The sequence below is a fragment of the Macaca mulatta genome, chromosome 9 (genome assembly GCF_049350105.2).
Source record: "Macaca mulatta isolate MMU2019108-1 chromosome 9, T2T-MMU8v2.0, whole genome shotgun sequence".
Lineage (NCBI taxonomy): Eukaryota > Metazoa > Chordata > Mammalia > Primates > Cercopithecidae > Macaca > Macaca mulatta.
Window position 1 is genome coordinate 6,871,477 of NC_133414.1, and position 20,970 is coordinate 6,892,446.

Sequence of the window (20,970 nt, forward strand, 5' to 3'; positions counted from 1 at the left end):
ATCCTCTCTGAATAAAAGGGAGTCCATTGTCAAGCAACAAAGAGAAATGCAGCCCGACTCACTGGAAAAACACACCTCACCCCTCCTTTACCACCCCGCACAAGCAGGGAGCCAAAAAGATCACCTTTCAGAGTTCTCAAAATGCCCTCTGAAAAGTCTGGTTCAGACCATGCCTTCTGACTGGGAGTCTGGTTCGTTAAGGCTGCTGTGACAAAGTACTGTACACTGGGTAGGTTATAAACAAAAGACATAGACATCTCACGGATCTGAAAGCTAAAAGTCCAAGATCAAGGTGCTGGCAGACTCAGGGTCTGGCAGGGGCCTGCGTCCTGCGTCACGGACAGCTGTCCTTTCACTGTCCTCATATGGCGAAATGGGCATGGGATCTCTCTGGGGGCTATTTTATCAGAAGCACTGGTGTAGTTTGGACGTTTGTCCCTTCCAAATCCCATGTGGAGGTATGACCTGCATTGTTGGAGGTGGAGTCTAATGGGAGGTTTGTGGTCATGGGGTTGGCCCCTCATGAATACATGAATGCCCTCTCTGGGGAGGGGTGAGGTCTTACTCTATTAGTTCCCAAGAGAGCTGGTTGTTAAACAGAACCTGGCCCCTCCCCTCCTTCCTGCTTCCCTCTCACCAGGCGATCTCTGCACACACCAGCTCCCCTTCACCTTCTTCCATGCTCGGAAGCAGCCTGAGGCTCTCACCAGAAGCCCAAACCTGAAACTTCCAGCCAGCAGAACTGAGCTGAATACACTTTTCTCTAGAAATTACCCAGCTTCAAGTTCTCTTTTATAGCAATAATAAATGGACTAAGAGTGGCTCTAATCCCATTCATGAGGGTTCCACCCTCACGACCCAGTCACAAGACCCACAAGACCCACTACCAAATAGCATTACCTTGGGGTTAAGGTTTCATATATGGCTTTGATGGACATGGAAAGATTCCATCCATTGCATGGGGCAAAGGGAGGCCATAGCAGCGGGTCATTCTCATAATAGTCAGTGTTCTGGGGCTGCTCACCGCCCCTCACTCCCAGGCCTGCCCCCTCCCCCGAGGCCAAGGCCTTCATGCTGCTCTGAGCCACCTCTCCCAGGTCCTGCATCCCAAGCAAAGGTGCAGACTCAACTGAGATCTCCTGAGGCTCACTCCCTGCCCCTGTAACAAGATGGCCATGTCCTTGTCAAGTTCTTCTCTAGGAAAATGTGGGAGTCACATAGAGACTTGTACCTACCTGTGTAGAGGCTGTCCAGAGCCTCCTGTCACCCCCTCTCTCATCATTGGTTTTTGGCTTCAATCTCACCTTCTTGGTGATGCCTTTGTCCCTGTGCCCCTCTAATCAAAGTAGCTCCCCAGTCCCCACTGTGTCTCCATCCCACTCCTCTGTTTTAGTTTCTTCAGAACAATTGTGACCAGAGCAATTGCCTGAATTATTCACTCATTTTGTGGTGTGTTTTCATATTTATTGACCGACTTCTCCAACACTAATCACCACACCTAGAAGAGCTCCCTAGTACGTGGTCAGTGCTCAATAAATATTTGTGGAATGAATGAAATTGAGCTCTAAGCATAGGAACAGTAGGGTTTTTAGGTTTTTTTGTGCTCTGTTCTTATTTTCTGCGATCTCCAAACTGTTTCTAAATCCTTATTAAAGGTTGCATCCAACACTGTTTTTTGCAGTGGGAAACTCAGAGGCCCACGTTGCACTCAAACAGAGCAGCAAAGCAATCGTCATCCCTCCCCTCGGGGCTGGGACTAACAGCAGAGCCTTCCTCAGCAGAGTACAGCTGTGCCCAGCTGAGTGACAAACGCTCTAGTCACAGAACACAGCAGCACAGCAGGCCGGCATCGTGGCCACAGGGAGAGTTCACGCTTGGCGGCTTGTGGACAGGTGCAGGGTGGCAGCCCTGAGGAGGTTCAGAGGTGACCAGGGACATCTGGAGGGAACAGCATCAGTCATGAACCAGGATAGAAAAATCCATGCTGCTTATTTGAACAGAAGATGTGTCATCAGACGATGGGAGTATCTACAAAGAAGCCAGTCAGGAAACAAGCAACCCAGAGGCTTTTAAACCCAGGAAGCCGCTACCCTCCTGGGCTAGAGAAGCAGAGGCAGTGCTGGGGGCAGAGCCCGGGCACCCTGGAAGCAGCAGCAACCACGGAGGGCCTGAGGGAGGCAGCCAGGATGACTAGGGGGGATGGACGCTGCTGTGTCCCCCACAGAAGGGAGGTGTGGCACTGGGACTCCGGCTTCCCTTTCTGCTCTCAGCAGCTCCTCACAGTGGCCAAGCCCAGCTGGAAGGCAGCAGGCAGAGAAGGCAGTACCCAGGACTGAAGAGGCTGCCCTCCTGGGCTCTACAGCAGAGCAGGAGAGGGAGGAGGAGGGGCACTGAGCAGACAGGAGTGTCAGTCAATCAGGCTGACCCTGGCCCTGCCTCCTCAATGGGATATCAATGAAATGCCGCCCTCTCCGGCAGTTGAGGCTGATGGGGCAGGAATGCTGAGTTATGTAAAGTGTCACAGTGTTCACTGAGGTGGATAACATGAAAACTTATTTGTTCCTGGGAAAAATTCTTAAATCTCATTAAGGCTTCTTAAGCATTCATAAAACTGAAGCCACCTTTCCCAGAGGTTAGGATTAACAAGTGGGACTAGACGGCCTACCTGAAATTCAGTTCCAGAAATATTTAATGAGTGTCTTTTACGTGCAACTGTTCCTAGTGTTTGTTTGTTTGTTTGTTTGTTTTTTAAGTCAGGCATGTAAAGAATAAGTCCAAGAGTTCCACATTCAATTTTGTGAGGCTATATCTTCACATGTTTCCCTGGGCTGGGGTTAAAACAACAGCTTTCCTTGAAACTAGGACATGGGAGTGATGGTATTAGGGCACTTGCATCATGATGAAAGAATACCTGAGACTGGGTAATTGATAAAGAAAAAGGGTTCAATTGGCCCATGGTCTGCAGGCTGGACATGAAGTATGGTGCTGGCATCTGCTTCTGGGGAGGGCCACAGGTAGCTTACAGTGATAGCAGAAGGTAAGTTGGGAGCCCCTGTCTCACATCACAAGAGTGGGAGCAAGAGAGAGCAAGCGGGGACAATGCCACACACTTTACACAACCAGATCTCCCAGAAACTCACAGCAAGAGCTAACTCATCACAAGGGGATGGCGCTGAACCATTAATGAGGGATCCCATCCATGATCCAATCACCTCCCACCAGGCCCTGCCTCCAGCATTGGGGATTACATTTCTGCATGGGATTTGGAATGCACAAATATCCAAAACATATCAGTAATTATTGCTGAATTTTGAAGCCCCTGGTCCCAGGGGTAAACACCTTCCCAAACTGGCCTAGAAGACAAAGGAAAGATTTCCTATCTCTCTGGAGCATGGATTACACCAGGGATAAACATCAGGTGTTTGAGTGCCAACGGCTCTGCCATTTGTAGGTTGTAACACATGATCAGAAGAACATAACAGATTGAATAGTTTGCTAAGGTTGCAGAGTTTGGCCTGAGCTAGGAGTGTGCATTCTTCACTAAGGTCTTCCTCAGAATCCATGCCAAGGGACCTGTGCTTGCTGACAGGGGATAAGCCACAGCTGAAGACACTCCAACTTCAGAGAACACAGTTGCCCTTTAATACTGAAAAGCTTACTGCCTTCAGCACCCCGAGTTTTCTCCCAACCTTGGATGCTCTACATGCGTGAACTGCAGGAAAAGAGGAGACACCCAGCATCCAAGAGAGCCGTCGGGAGTAACGGCCATTAGGAAGAATTGTTGGAGGTTCCTCAAAGAGCTAAAAATAAAACTACCACTTGATCCAGCAATCCCACTACTGGGTATGTATCCAAAGAAATGAAATTAGTATGTCAGAGAGATATCTGCACTCCACAGTAGCCAAGATATGGAACCAACCTAAGTGTTGATGAACAGATAAATGCATAAAGAAAACATGTTATATATACACCATGGAATATTATATTGTTTCTTTTTCAACCAATTTGTTATTGGCATATGGAAATGCAACTGAGTTTTGTATGTTGATTTGGCATGCAGCACCTAATTCTCCAGCTCCCTTCTCCTGTCGCAGAGCCTCAGGTTGGCATACCAAAATAACATATCAGCCTGAGTCCCAGAATGTCCACCTAGAGCAAAGCCCTGGACACTATGAATGACAAACAGAAGTTCATTTTGTTAAGCTGGTGAGATTTGGAAGTTGTTACTTCAGCGTAATTTAATCTATCCAAATACTCCAACCTTGACTCAGTTGCCTGCAACCATGTTTGGTTTCAAACACTGTATTAGCTGGAGCTCAGTGCCAGAAACAGAAACTGCTCTATGCCTTATAAGCAGAAATGAGACAAAGAATTTTGGTTGCTTAGAGAACACTGGTAAGGCCTGGAAATGGAAGCTTAACATGATCTCTAGGAACTGCTCCAAGAACTGTGCGTACCTGACCCCGCACAGGAGAGTCTGCACCTGCCCCATCAGGAAGGCTACCTTGGAAATCTTTGCATTCAAGAACATACCTCCATCCACAGCTAGTGCTACACTCTCTTAACCTCTTTGTGCTTGGCCAATTTTGCCAATGTGCCTTTATTTGTTTATTCAGTTTGATATATCCTAATCTTGGGATTCCAGAGAATGGAATTCATTTGACTTTCTATAGGTTATGCTGTATTTCATTAATTTCACATTTTTTCACATAAAATGAAATTAGGATGCATCTTAAAGTTGATAGCATGATAGAAGTTAGTTGGCAGAGTTTTTTCTTTCTTAGGTAGTATATAAAATAATAATGCATCTTACAATTGTCAGCATCTTATATTTGAAGAACCCACATACCCAAGAGGGAATGTAGCCCTACCAACACCTCAATTTCAGACTTCAGAACTGTGAGAGAATAAGTTTCCATAGTTTTAAGCCACCCAGTTTTGGTCAATGTGTTATAGCAGTTCTAGGAAACTGATATAAGTGTACATGAGGCAGGCAGGAAAGATTATGCCAGAGAGAGATTACTGTGAACAAAGCAACAGGATGTGAAATAACTGGTGTTTTCGAAACACTGAGACAAATTTAGTGTGGCCGGCATGAGGCAACCAAGAGTGGAATGGGTGTGGACAAGGGCTCCATCATGAGGACAGCCTGTGCTTTTCAAGAGATAGCAAGGCAGGCCTGACCCCAGCTGCCTTCACTGGGAGGGAGGGAGGCCTCAGAGGGCAACCCCAAATGTTCCACCAGGTTCAAAGCCAAGCCACAGGGAGGCATCAGCCTGACAAAGAAAGGAAGGGGGGAGTAATCGGGAAGAAGCAGAAGGCTGTTCCTACCAAACGTGACACTCACAGGACAACAGGTTCATCATTGCTGGAAAATCAACCAGGAAGAAAGTCATCAATGATGGGCAATGGAGCACAGTTGAAGACATACTGGCTGCAGATTCCGGAGATTCCAGGGCTCTTCACTCAAGCTTATCTTTCTATCTTTTCAATATTTGTGGGAGACATACCTCACCCCAAAGACACATGAATATCACAGGCATTTTAGTCTGCAGATTTAATATTTGTGGATGAAGCCGTCTTTCACAACCTCAACGTGTATACTGGACTATGGTTCTGCCAGGTCAGTCCTGCAGCCACAAAAAAGAGGACCAGGAAAGAGGTTAGGGGAAGGAGGCATCCCAGGCATGCAAAGGCAAAAGATATTCTTAGACTGTGGGTCCCAGGAGCTGCACAGTGAAGGCATGACCAGCTGGGTTAATAATCTGCTCTAGAAACTTGTCAGCTTCTTTCTTGAGGTTTATAGGAGAGATCTTTAACATACACACATGCACACGTACACATATGCACATGCATGCATACATATACACCCATATACACATACACATACATATATGCACATACATACACTCAAACACACATATACATACATGCACACACATATACACATATACACATGCATGCATATACACACACATACACTTATACACACTGTGATAGTTAATTCTTTTTTTTTTGAGACAGAGTTTCACTCTTGTTGCCCAGGCTGGAGTGCAATGATGCCATCTCGGCTCACAACAACCTTTGCCTCACAGATTCAAGCAATTCTCCTGCCTCAACCTCCGGAGTAGCCGGGATTACAGGCATGCACCACCACGCTCGGCTAATTTTGTATTTTTAGTAGACACAGGGTTTCTCCACGTTGGTCAGGCTGGTCTCAAACTCCCGACCTCAGGTGATCAGCCCACCTCGGCCTCCCAAAGTGCTGGGATTACAGGCATGAGCCACTGTGCCCGGCCAATAGTTAATTTTAAATGTCAACTTGACCAGGCTGAAGGATGCCCAGATAGCTGGTAAAACATTATTTCTGGGTATGCCTGTGAGGGTGTTTCCAGAGACATTAGTATTTTAGTTTAATTGACTGAACCAAATTTTGAATCCATAAACTGAGTAGAAAAAAATCACCCTCACCGATTTGGAAGGGCATCATCCAATCCTTCAAGGACCCACATAGAAAAAAAAGGCAGCAGAGGGGCTGACTCGCTCTCTTCTGGGAGCAGGATACCCACCTTCTCCAGCCTTTGGCTGCTGGCACTCCTGGTTCTCCGACCTTCATATGGACCAGGACTCACACTGGCAACTCTCCTGGCCCACAGGCCTGGGTTTGGACTACATTGCACCACCAGCTTTCCTGCATCTCCCACCCACAGATGGCAATTCACAGGACTTCTCGGCACCCCTAATCCTGTGAGCCAATCTCTCATAGTAACTCTCTTCCTACACTTGTAACTAGATCTCCTGTTGGTTCTGTTTCTCTGGCGAACCCTGACTAACACGTGCCCTAGAGTGGCATTCACCTGCCTGCAAATGCCTACTCTCTTCTGTTCCCTGCAGTTCTCCAGCGTTCGTAGGCCACTGCTCAGAGACCACAGGCAGCACCAGTGCCCAGGCACAAAACACGTCTGCTCAGTTATGGGAACTCCTTCACAAACTCATCAATCAGATGGTGATCAGTCCTTTTGCTGCACCCTCGATAAGCCAACAATTTATTCCTTCAAAGGGATTAAAGCAAAACAGTGGGTTTATTACTTGTCTGTAAGTATTTCAGTTCTCCTTGCCAAAGAGTATTTAGAGACTAGCTTTTGTTGTTATTTCCTTCGGAGTTTTTTTTTAGTTTTTTAGTTTTTTTTTTTTCTGTTTTATTTATACTTTTTACAAATCAAGAGCTGACTTTCAGTAGATCACAGCAAGGGAGCTGCTCTGCTATGTATAAAGCCCTGACCCTGAAGTAGGTTGTCTACAAATGATTTAGGTTCACCATGAACATGCATTGTGTGATGGGCCAGAGTTTCGACTATTGTTAGAGAATTCTTAAACATCTGTGTCACTGTCTCATGTTTATGTACAGATCTGTCTTCTGTCTCTTCACCACAATCTCCCTGAGAAGAAAGCAAGCCTCTCACCCAAGTTCTCAAGATAGATAATTTCTCTCTTCCTCAATTAGAACTATAACAAACCAGCTCTCTTGGGCTGTTCTTGGGCTGTTTTTGGAAAACAATTTCCTCAGGAAATCCAAGTAGACTGTCCCTCTATTGTTCTGGCCATTTAATATTTTAAACAAGGTCCCCTTTCTCTGCTAACACAGGGTGATCAAGGCAAGAATAGCTTGGAACGTGTTTAAGTTTGCAGTATCACTCCACATGACTAACAATTGTTCATTTGTTTTTTTGTTAATGTTGTTGGAGTTTTTCTGGGACAGGGTCTCATTCTGTTGCCCAGGCTGAAGTACATTGGCATGATTATAGCTCACTGCAGCCCCAATCTCCTGGGCTCAAACAATCCTCCCACCTCAGGCTCCTGACTAGCTAGGAATACAGTCATGCACCACCATGCCTGGCTGATTTTTTAAAATTTTTAGTAGAGATGAGGTCTCACAGTGTTGCCCAGGCTGGCCTAAAACTCCTGAGCTCAAGTGATCCTTCTGCCTCGGCCTCCCAAAATGCTGGGATTAGAGGCATGAGCCACTATGCCTGGCCATGAATAATAGTTGTATCTCTTCAGGATTCACAGTGTCATTAACTTTTGTATTTTGTGGAAATTTAACAAGTCCTGACAGGCATAGCAGTATGCAGGATTGTAAATTATCTGAAACAATCATGAGGTTTTGTAGATTACAGAAAATCTGACAACGTTAACCTATCATGATCTATAAAATATGCTAGCTTTCGATCACCCTGGAAGATATTTTATTTTATTCCTCATTCTATTGCTGTGCCAATGGGTGAAAGTCTCATTCATCTTTTGCTCCTGTTAGTCTGTGTGTGTCTTCTTCCTGCATTTTGTTGATGTTTTCTCTTTACCATTATCTTGATAGACGCCCACCTCCTCGTCCTTTTGCCAGTAAGTTAAATACAGTCTTCTTTGCATCCATCCCACATTCAGGGCAACTGCACAAAAGCAGGCAGTGATGGAAGCAAATTCGGCAAATATCAAAGCCATAACTCCTGCTTACCTTATCAATTGCTCTGAGTAACAGTCGTGTACTCCTCAGAGAAATCCTACTCATCACTGGAAAGTGTCCTAACAAACCCTATTGGTTCAGAACATTGCGTACCTACCCCTGAGTCATTGAGAACAGGATGCTTTCTTACCAAAGAAACCTATAAAGTTCAATTACACTCTTTCCGGTGCTACCAAATCCATTCATCTGAATTGTAATGGGTCCTGAGTATCACAGACAATTTCACTTAAGTTGAATGCACATTTATAGAACATTTTAAAGTGTACAAACCATTCTCAAAAACATGAACTCATTCATTGAAAGCATGCTCTCTAGAATCCAAATCATAGCTCTCTTCTTTCCAAATCCCTGGTGTTGTCTCTACATGAGATTGCTTTTCTTATGGAAAGTTGTAGAGCAAGACAGCTGGCAAGCCTTGTTGTCTGCTGCATTTGACCTTGCAGAAATCAATATTATTTTACAATATTGTCACAATATGACCACAAATTCATTTCTATACAGAAGACCCTGAATATATGTCATAGAAAAAATTTAATCCATAGTTCAGATTGTTCTTATCACTAGGACTATGAAATTCCTCAGGTGGTAATAATTCCAGTAGAAATTCAAGATATTACATTTTATGCATATAATGCCTAATCAGATCCAGTAAAGGCTACATCCTTTTGAGAACATGTTGGACCAACTGAAACTTCAAAACCAAAATCCAGAAACTCAACTAAATTTGTTGTTAGTGTTTCAAAAGCTCATGGGCAACTGTCATATTATATTTGTGTAGTATTTGATGTCTTTATCTCTCCTTTGATTTTTCTGGAAAGTAACAAATTTAGTAACCTAGCAATGACCACCTTCTCTAAACCATCTCTACCATCCAAACAAAATTGGGATATCTTTACTTCCTTGCCAATTCCAGATATTGGCTAACTCTAATAGAATTTACCCTCATTTCCTTCAATCCTCTCATCATTTAAAGGAAATCCTCTAAAATGTCTCTGTTCAAACGTTTCATAGATCTTTCAGTTTCCTTGCAGAATCACGTAGGACAGTTTACTGACCCCTGATTTGGTGATAGCATTTGTAGTCTTTTGGGTACTCTTGCTCCCATTAGTCATTTTCAGGAGTTGGTCTGGAAATGTCTGCCGTCCCTTCAGAGACAAAGCAATATTGTCTGTGAGTTTAAAAGCCAAACTGTTCCTGTAATAAATATGTCACATATTAATCAAGGAGCTGCCCAGTTTTTATTTATTCATTTAGTTTTTAGAGATGGGGTCTCACTGTGTTACCCAGGCTAGACTCAAACTCTTGGGCTTAAATTGTCCTTCCACCTCAGCCTCCCACATGGCTGGGACTATAGGGGTATACCACCATGCCTAGCTGCCCTATTTTCTTTTTTTTTTTCTTTGAGATGGAGTCTCACTCTGTTGCCTAGGCTGGAATGCAGTGGTGCAGTCTCGGCTTACTGAAACCTCTGCCTCCTAGGTTCAAGCAATTCTCCTGCCTCAGCCTTCTGAGCAGCTAGGAGCCCTGAGCCCTTGAGGTCGAGACTGCAGTGAGCTGAGATCGTGCTACTGCACTCCAGCCTGAAAAACAGAGCAAGACCCTGTCTCACACACACACACAAACACACACACACAAATTAAAAGTATTGTCCAATGTTGAAGCCAATTTTCTAGAACTGTAGTGTGCAGAATTCACTTTATTAAATTGATATTTCAACAAACAATGAATGTACATTTGTCCACCAGTCTTATTCTACTCATGATTCTTTAAGGATCAGTGACCATGGTTCAGCAACTTCTCCCCAGCTTAGGACCTGGAACAACTTCTATTCATTTCAGTCAACACTGACTGGATTTCTAACCTGAACCAAAGGATAAGTACATTTTTTGAACTCGAAGTCTGCTTTACAATCATGTCATCTAGTTTATCTTCTAATTTCCTTTCCCCTTCCCTTTTTAAAACCAAATTACTGTTTTAAAACCAATTATTTTCTTTGACATATATTCAGGGCCTCCTGTATAGAATTGAATTTGTGGTCATATTGTGACAATACTGTAAAATAATATTGGTTTTGAACCAAATAAATTATATTATTGAATCAAATAAAATAATATTGATGAATATTGTCTTAAAACCAAATATTGATGAAAATATTGAAGATGAAAGGAAAATGGATGGCAGATTAGGCTTTGATGTATCACCATTTACTTTATGTGAAATTTTAAATCTCCATTTCTCTCAACTGTGCTGGTTTTTATAAAATATGTTAAAGCCATTTTTGGCTTCAAGTATGAAAGCATGAGCTTGTTTAGCTTCCCTAGCAATGTGTGTTTGGCCATTGCTATGTTTTGAATGTTTGTGTCCCTCCAAAATTCATATGTTGAATCCTACCCTCAAGGTGATGGTATTAAGAAGTGGGGCTTTGGAGTTGATGAGGTCATGAGGATGGGGCCCTCATGAATGGGATTAGTGCCCTTAGAAAAGAGGCCCAAAGGAGCTTGTTTGCCCCTTCTGCCATGTGAGGACAGAGCGAGAACCAGGAAACAGACCCTAACCTGACACCAAACCTGCCTTAGCCTTGATCTTGGACTTCCCAGCCTCCAGAATATTGAGAAATAAATTTCTGCTGTTTATAAGTCACCCAGTGCATGGCATTTTTGTTAAAGAAGCATAAACAGACTGAGACAGCCATGATCACTCTAAATTTTTTTTAATCTTTTCCTTCACATTTGCACAATTCAAGAGCAGGTGCTGCCTGGGAGACCCTTCCCTTCCTTAGAGAACGGCGAGCTGCTTTTTCTGATTATGGAAGGGCTTATTTACCTGCTGTAGGATTTGCAATCAAGAACATTACCTTCCCCAGGGGCAATTCTAACCCCCCCACCCCCACCCCCTGCCAGCCACCACATTACTTTTAAATCAAAATAGACCCTCTCTCTTTTCACCTATTGCTCACTTTCCTCTGATTAAAACAAAAAAGTAAAGAAGAACCAGTACAAGCCTACATACATGCACACACAGGCAAGCACACATACCACAAGAACACATTCATGCACCCATGCATACACACATGAACACGTACAAGCACACACACACACACGTATGCATGCAGACACTTTTAACCTCTTCCTATACTACATCTGTGTTACATTATCCCCGCCAGTTTTTTTTTCAACTTTTAATGAAAGCTTGTATATAAGATTACTTTATTCCTGCATCTTCTCAATTGTTTTCTCCTTGTATTTGCCCTTTTCCTTTCCTACTTGGTGAGATTTCGCTTTCCGTGCAAGGATCTTTTTGCGGTCTTTGTCCAGTTTTAGTCTACTGATAACCCCCTTGCTGGGGGGAAAGTCTACACAGACAGTTGTGTCGTTAGCCTTTTCTTGCTGCATTCAATGTAGATGACATATTTCTCTCTGTAAATCTGGACTACTTTGCCAATTTGCTGACCTTTATGGTGCCCTCACACAACCAGAACTTCATCATCCTTTCAGATGGGCATGGATCAAACGCTGTACTTCTTTCTGTCTCAGCTCTTTGGAAAGAGGGGAGGACATAACAGTTCTGTGAATGTAGGAAGGCGCATCGAAATGCCTTTTGCAGTTACTGCTTCAGTCAGAAGTCACAAAGAGATTGAACTTCATTTTGGCCACTCCCACTTCAGTGATGGCCACAAAGGGCCCCACTGGTTATTAATGTCTTTTTTCAACTCAAACGTTTAAACTATATAGCCTGGCATATTGTAAAAGAGAACTGTGCAGCATTAAATATTAGCATCTCACACTCACATGCACAGAAATATTCAGATTACAAAAATATACCAATTTATAAAGATTAATATTAATTCACTGTAATTTTTCAAAGACTCACAATTATTTGATCAATTTCAGGAGAAACTATTATTTTTTTTTTACTATGTTCATGCCAATTGCCTAAGACTAATCAGTTTCTCTTACTTTCGTATATAGAGTGACTCACTGATTCTATGAATATTCTGCCTCAGTATTTTAAAAAATTCTCCTATAATAATTGGAAAGGTGAACAGAAGTGATTAGATTTGTCTTAGCAGTATCTCTCACTTTGCGAATCTTCATGTGAATCTTCAGTACCTCTTATTTTGTGAATCTTCATCAAAATCTGAAGTATTCCCATTACTTTTAGGAAAAGAACCAAATGCTTAACATGATCCACATAAGATCGCATAATGTATATATCTCTGTATGCTCGCTTTGTATTTTATCATCAATATTTGCTGCAACAAAACAAAACCAACTTCCAAGATAAGGTCCAGCATAGATGGACTTCCCAGCAAATTTTAGTTAATGCTGCCCTCTAATGCCTGGCTCTGATATTACATCAGCTCAGGGTTTTGACCAAAAACAGACACAAATGAGGTCACCTAAGGAGACGTTAGCAATCATTTCCAGGTTCCCTTTGACTAGCTCATTCCACAGATGAGCAAACTGAAGCCCAAAAACTCAGGTGTTTCTCGCAAGATCACACAGCGAATGACCGTCAGAAGGAGTTAGAACACAAAATTGCTGTCTTTCCCCAGACAGGGCATGTGAGGTGTGACCACAGGGCTCTAGGGTTGGTGCCTCACCCGTTAGGCTTTCTGAAAATTCACAAACTGCAAAGCATGACACTGCCCATAGGAATCTGTTACAGAAAACGAGAAAGGATTCTGACATCGCTCAATTAAGAAGCAACCGGAATTCATGCAGCCCGGGTCCTTGTAAGAGACAATTAGAATATTATACCAGAAAAGCTGGAGAGGTAGCAGAGACCAGGTGCTGTGCGGTTTTGTGTACTAAACTCAGGATTTCTAACTTAATCCTGATGATGACCAGCTATTAAAGGCCTCTAAGCAAATTGAAGAAGGTCACTCCGACTCAAGGGTATAGGGCGGGTCTGGAGACAGGAAGACCAGCAAAGCTTTACCTTGGCAGTCCAGGGTACCAACAATGAGGACTGCAGGACCCCTACTTTTCTAGTTTACAGAGTGTATTAGTCCGTTTTCATGCTGCTGATAAAACAAACATACTGGAGACTGGGCAATTTACAAAAGAAGGAGGTTTAATTGGACTTACAGTTTCACCTGGCTGGGGCGGCCTCACAATCATGGTGGAAGGCAAAGAGGAGCACGTCACATCTGTGAATGGAGGCAGGCAAAGAGAAAGAGCTTGTGCAGGGAAACTCCCACTTATAAAACCATCAGATCTCATGAGACTTATTCACTATCAGGAGAACAGCACAGGAAAGACCCACCCCCATGATTCAATTACCTCCCAGCAGGTCCCTCCCACAGACGTGGGAATTCAAGATGAGATTTGGGTGGGGACACAGCCAAACCATATCACAGAACTAATGGGAAGATGGTATTATCCGGCTGTCTAGAGGACACAGGAGAAGGAGAAAGGGTTGTGAGGCCAGAGGAACAATCACTGTATGGACATGCTGACCTTGAAGGTCGTATACACAGATGTGAACCTGAAAGCCAATCCTTCAAGATGGACCCCATGCAGCTAACCAGGCACAAATTTTAAATACAGCCAAGTAGGCATTTGTTGACTGGAGGTCACACAAGCACCTGAGTTACCCAAAACACACACCTCTATTTAACTTTGGAACTTTCAGAGCTCGCTTGAACCAACCAATCAAAGCTTACCTGAATCAACCAATTAGAGCTCACCTAAACCAACAAAGGCGAGCTTTCATCTGAACCAACCAATCAGAGTTCAGCTGTATCAACCAATCAGGGCTCAGGTGTGTTGACCAATCAGTTTGAATTTTCATTTGCATAATTAAACCTGATTGGGCAGAAACGTTTGCTATAAAACCTAGCCTCAGCTACTTGGGAAACTGAGGCAGGAGAATCACTTGAACCCAGGAGGTGGAGGTTGTGGTGAGACGAGATCATGCCACTGCACTCTAGCTTGGGTGACAGCAAGACTCCCTCCCTCAAATAAAAAATAAAAATAAAATAAAATTTTAAAAAACACCAAACCCTCCCTTTGTTCTCTGGAACACATTTGTTTACACCAGAGGCTGCATCTCCCTCGTTTGTCAGCTGTTTGCTGGAATAAAGTCTCTTTCCTCCAGTTTCCTTCCCAGAGAACTTTTCCTTACAACCTCAGAAGACAGCCGGATGGAAATACTTAGTAGGTGTTGGAATACTAGGCTGAAGCTCAGGAGCAGGGGGAAGATTTCAGTTACAGATTTTGCACCAAGATACATTTAATGTAATTTTGAAAATTGTCATAGTCATTATGTAATGAATTATGTAATAAAATTAAATAAGTTAAATAACTGAATAAATTAATTAAATAAAAATATGTAATAAAAGTATCCAATATAATTATGTAATGTAATATAAAATACAATTTTAAAATCCTAGTTGTTACACCGAGATAAGTCTGCCTTGGAGGCAGGGGGAGTTGCCCAGGAAGACCGTAGAATGAGAGGCCAGGAAGACAATTGGAGAACCCACATGTTGGCGTCGGCAGAATCCACACAGGAAATGAAGGAAAGACAGATCCATTAGAACGATATTGATAGGATCTCACATCGCAGTAGAGGGGAGCAGTTATGAGAAAAATATGTTCAACACTGACAAATGCTGGGGGGAAAACGTGTAACTCCACACTGCCAACTGAGGAAACAGCAAGAAGCTGTTGGTTAAAGCCACCAAGGCTCCTGGAACATTACACATTGCCCAAAGAAGAAGGGGCCAGTACGAAGAAAGGGAGAAGGAACACAGGGACCCCTGAGGCTGCATCCCAACAGAAGAGGACCATTCTAGAGGAGAAGGAGCTGTCAATTCTCATTGTCACCGCAGCCTACTTTGTAGAGGGCACAGTCACTTTTCAACACGTGAGGTGGGAGGTTCGAGAGCTCTAAGTGGGTATTCAAATCAATAGTACAATCTAAATTATAACCTGACTCTGATTTGGGAGTGTGGTGACTAATGTATTTGGGGAAGAAGATCAGTGCTGCATATGCCAAATAACAAACAGATGACACAAGTTAGCAAAGTTTTTTGTTTTGTTTTTATTAAAGAAGACTTAGTGCTAATGAGGATATGGTGAAATAACTCTCTACTCAAGAATGAAAATTAATATTAACCTTTTGTACAACAATTTTGCAATATATATCAACATGTTTACATCATTTGATATAGTAATTCCGATTCTAAGATTTTTAATTAAGTAAATAATTTATAACATGGAGAAAGCTTTATGTTTATCTCAGGGTTATTTATAATAGGAAAAAACTAAATTCAAACTACATTTTTCATGACAGGGGAATTATTGAGTAAATTACGGTACACACCTCAAATGGAAAATCAGGCAAATGTTACAAATAATAACTGAAAGTTTTTAATAACTTGGAGAAATAGTAATTATATAACATTAAGTAGAAGAAATGATATAAAATTTTATATGCATTATTACATCAGTTCTTTTTTAAGTCCATATAAAAAATTCACAAGATGCTAAGTATAATATTCTCTGCAAAGAAGAACTAAGATGATATATTTCCTTCTCTTTCAAGTTTTCCTTACTCATCCAGCAACATTTTTATAATCAGAAAAACTCATCTGGGCATGAGAGCTGTTAGAAGGATTCCAGGAGTCTCACAGGCTAAAGCAGGTGAGGAGGGCTTCATGAAAGTAGTGGGACTTGAATTACGATCCGACGGAAAAAAAAATTATACACTGAAGAGGAGTGAACCTTCCCGGCATGTAGAATGGCGACAACACGAACAAGATGGGGTGGTGAGTTAGGTGCAAAGAGTTGACCAGTTGGCTGGAGAGAAAGGAGACTTTGTGTATTGGAATATTGGGATTTAAGAGTAATCAGATGAATATAAGATTGATAGAATGGAAGAAGAAAGCTATTGGATAGTTTTGATCAACAAAGGGCTCATGTGTTTTCTTCTAGCTTTAATTCTGATTAAACCCTCAAAACAATGGTTGGCATAGAGAGTGTTTGACAAACATTTGTGGGATGAATGAATGAGGAAACAAAGTCCAGGGTAGAAAACATTCTCTAAGTGCCATTTAAATACCTTTATTTTCTTCTGCAATCAGGTGTCTCTCCAAGATGACACAGTAAGGTAGCCTCTCCACCTTTCAGCTCTGCTAATTTGCAAGTCAGATACATTGAGCTTCTGAAAATTTCACAGACCCACTCTCCCTTGGAAAAAATGACAGAGATAAAGTAAATGAAATAATTACTTCTCTACTATTCACCAGGGTTGGATATTACTCAGCTGAGGAAAATGATGATGTGTGCCGTTTACAAGTTAAAAAAAAAAAAAAAAAAGCTAAACAAAAACTCTATGTAAAATTTCAAATTAAAAGCTTTTCCTATGCATGGGATTTATCTATGTCACAATGAAGACTGTGTATTTTTCATCTTCATTTCTCAATAGCTATTGATTACATTCAATTAATTCAGAATCTGATATAAAAAGATTCTCCTAAGACCTAACTCTCCAAAGAGCTAAAAATGATGTCCAGGGGTTTGAAGCCAAGTCTTACACCAAAGCCCACGGGCTCCACCATCAGTCATCCTGCCTGCTGCCTCTCACATCTGCATCTGCAGCTGGCTGGTGCTGTGAGTTGCTCCATCGGCCCTTACCTCCACTCCACCCTTGGATTTACATTGTCTTGAGTTCTTGTATCTTACAAAATGTATAAGCTGTCAATCAGCTAACCTGAAAACCCAACTCTAACTCATGACCAACAGACAGAAGAAGATAAGCATGCTCCCACCCAAAGCCCTTTTTCTACACAAGCGGCCAAGCACTGCTCTGTACTCAGACCTCATCTGCCTGAGCTTCCATACACTATTGTTCACCACCCCTCTTTCTAAAAATTCACCATTTGGCTTCTTCAAGTATTTCTTAAAACGTGATTCTTGGTCCTCTTCCTTCCTTCTTTACTCTCTTATATGTGTAAGTCATGCAATGCTGCACATTTAATCCTATCAGGAAGGGTGATGAGGCATAAAGAGGACAGATTTGGAATCAAGCAAACAGGTTCTCTGTGTGTGTTGGTTCGGTTTGTGTGTTTTTTTAGAGACAGGGTCTCACTGTGTCACCCAGGCTACAATGCGGTGGTGCAATCATTGCTCACTGCCCCCTTAACTTCCTGGGCTCAAGTGATCCACCTCAGCCTCCCAAGTAGCTGAGACTATGGGTGTGTGCTATCACGCCTGTCTAATTTTTTAATTTTTTTGTAGAGACTGGGTCTCACTGTGTTGCCCAAGCTAATCTCAAACTCCTGTTGTCAAGGGATCCTCCCACCTTGGCATCCCAAAGTTCTGGGATTACAAGCATGAGCAACCATGCCCAGCCAAGCATATGTGGGTTTGAATATCAGTTCCACTGCTTACTGTTCTCTATTGAATTACTTAATCTATATGAGCCAAACAATATTTTCCTTACCGAGAGGTTGTGGAGATTAAATGAGGCCATAGTCAGGGTCACCGCATGGTAGACGCTCAATACATGTGAGTTATCCTTATAATCATTATTAGGTGTGTGTTAATATGGGGATATTTTCTGATAATTAGTTAATAGTAAGACTAACCTTGACTGACGCTGGAGAACGAGGGTTCAGGAATTTGAGAATGATTGCCTTTGGGACACACACTTTTTGAAGAGGCCTTCCACCTGAACCTGCATGTCACTGCATTTTCTTGCCAGCTATGCCCCGACTGCATGGTCCTGATTGCTCCTTGCCTGGGCTGTGTCTCAGGGTTGTGCTTATAGCAAGCAGCCTTCAGGGAGGAAGTAATAACTCTCCCTAGGCAAAGGGCAGACTTCCCTCCACTTGCTCTAAAGCCATGAACCCTCCAGGCTCATTGTTCCCAACCCACTGCATGTAGGAATCTGTGCAGGTGCCCAGCAGGTCAGTGGTGCTGACAGGTCAAGTAACACAAGAAGGGAAAGTGGATTGTTTGGTTTGACAACGTGAATGTCACTGGTGTCCTTGAGAAGAATCAAGGTTGCTGGTGTCCTTGAGAATGTTACTGGTGTCCTTGAAAGAAAAAGCAACATAGGAGTGAGTTCAAAAGAGCATGTTAGAGGCCAGGTGCAGTGGCTCACACCTGTAGTTCCAGCACTTTGGGAGGCCGAGGCGGGTGGATCATGAGGTCAGGAGATCAAGACCATCCTGGTTAACACAATGAAACCCCATCTGTTAGAATGCAGAGCTCAACTCAAGGCCAAAGCACAATTCACAACTTCTCCCACCCCATCAACCAAGATTTGTCTTCACTCGTTCATCCGCTCATTCAATAAATGTCAAATGAGCATTCTGCATCAGACACTACATTGGGGAGGTGCAGATGGGAGCTCCTGCTGAAGAGATGATGCAATATGTGTGTATCCCAAGTTAGGATCCCTAGAAAGACTGACACAGACTGCTACATGCAGAAGGTCTTGAGGGAGTGTTCCCAGGAGATTCTCCTATGAAGAAATGAGAAGATAAGATTGAGCCCAGGAAGCAGCTGCAACGGAGGCCTTGGCTGTACCTGCAGAGAGCTCTAGATTGTGGATAATCCTTCTATGTTGTCTCAAATTGAGGCAAGGGGCTGGCACTTCAGATGCCTGCTTCAGCAGTCATTGGCAGTGAACCACCCCAGTCAGACGTGGATAGTGACCTTGGGTGAGGCTGTTTCCTGCCCAATGAGGGGCCCAGCTGTGAACCATCCTGCCATCCTGAGAATCTCTAGAACTATAACAAAACTCATCAAGCCACATTGATGGCCACATCCTTTCCCCTTAAATGATGTGGGGACAAACTCCCTCTCCCACGAGCTACACCTTCTCCCCATGCCCTTAGAATATTCAAATGAGTAAAGGGAAAGAGTTTTCCTATTAACATATCCCTCCGGACAAATGAGAACTCAGATCATCTGACCTAATGCTTCACATTTGCTGAGAGTTTAATTAGCCAGAAGAGCACCTATTGCCTCATTAACCCTCTAACTGTGGGCCATTAGCAGTTAGAAAAGCAAACACAGCAGCTGAACAAAGCAAATACACGCTGGCCATTGCTAAGGTTGAAGATTGCCCAGGTGGTAGTTACCTGGGCAGCAAGTTGTCGCTAATCCTGCCCAGGTGAGCATGGCTAATAGGCCCTCTGTGTCTTAAAGCAGGACTCCGTGAAAGGGAGATGGGAAACTAAACCAAGGCAGCCACCAAAGGCTGTTTCTTTGTTTTGCTGAGGAGCAGGCTGAAAACACAGAGTCCGGGCATGTTGGTTCCCGGCCACACATCTGCAGCGCCTGGACAGCAGGGTCCGGGGTGTGTGGTTGGGTGGGGGGAGGCGAAGGTAAGGTCAGAAAGGTGGAGAGAAAGGACTGCTCTTACTCTGACATGGACATTGACGAGCAGAGCTAAATGCAATGGAAGAATAGAGAATAAAGGCTGAAAGCTGTTGTGTAAAGGAAGAAGAGCAAATGTTAGAACTCATCTCAGATTCACCTGGACCACTCCTTCATTTTAGAGAAAACGAAAAAAAAACCCAGAGAAGAGCAATTCTGTGCCCAGGGTCGCACAGATGACTCATGATGGGACACAGATTAAAACTTGTTCCGATTTCCATTCCCAGTTTCTACTCACCTCCCTAAGAAAAACAGAGGAAAAGAAGAAAAAAAAAAGATGACAGGGGACAAACTAGAGAAACTAAAGAGATAAACTAGAAAAAAAAAAAAGAAGAAAATAGTGAAAATTGAAACTGGGAACGAGATGGAAACAAGCAAAGAAAAAAACAATCATCAAGATTGATGCTGATTCTAAAATCCATGCACACCAGAAGAGCCAAGAAAATTTTGAAAGGGAACAAGATGTGGAACTAGTTATTCAGATTCCAAATATTCTAGAGGTATTGTAATCAAAATAGTGTGTTAGTAGAACAGTAATTACAAACATATTGATGAAAGAGAGCATGAGGTCCAGAAACAGACCAATGACTATACATGGAGTGTAGCACATGATAAAGACATCATTTTAACCAGTGGTAGTTGGGTGGGGTTGCAGGGGACCACTCAGTAATGGTATTGGCACTACTGACTGTAAATCAGTGGGGGAATTAAGTTAAATCCCTACTTCACACTATTTCCTCCCCAAAACTGAGAGATGAGTAACCTCAATAAAAATGGCAATCAATATTAGGCAATATTTATAAAGCATTAGGAGAAAATACAGTCCTACATAGCTAGGAAGATAGGAGCCTTCCTACCCAAAGCGCGCGCACACACACACACACACACACACACACACACACAAAGCCAAAGGGAAAAGGAATGATAAATTTGACTATATTAGGATTTAAAACTTCTGTTTTATAATAGAGGCCCAAAATAAGGTTAAAATTCAAGAGATAGTCCAGGAGGAATATTACAAATATCTAATGAAGAACTCGTAGCCATGCA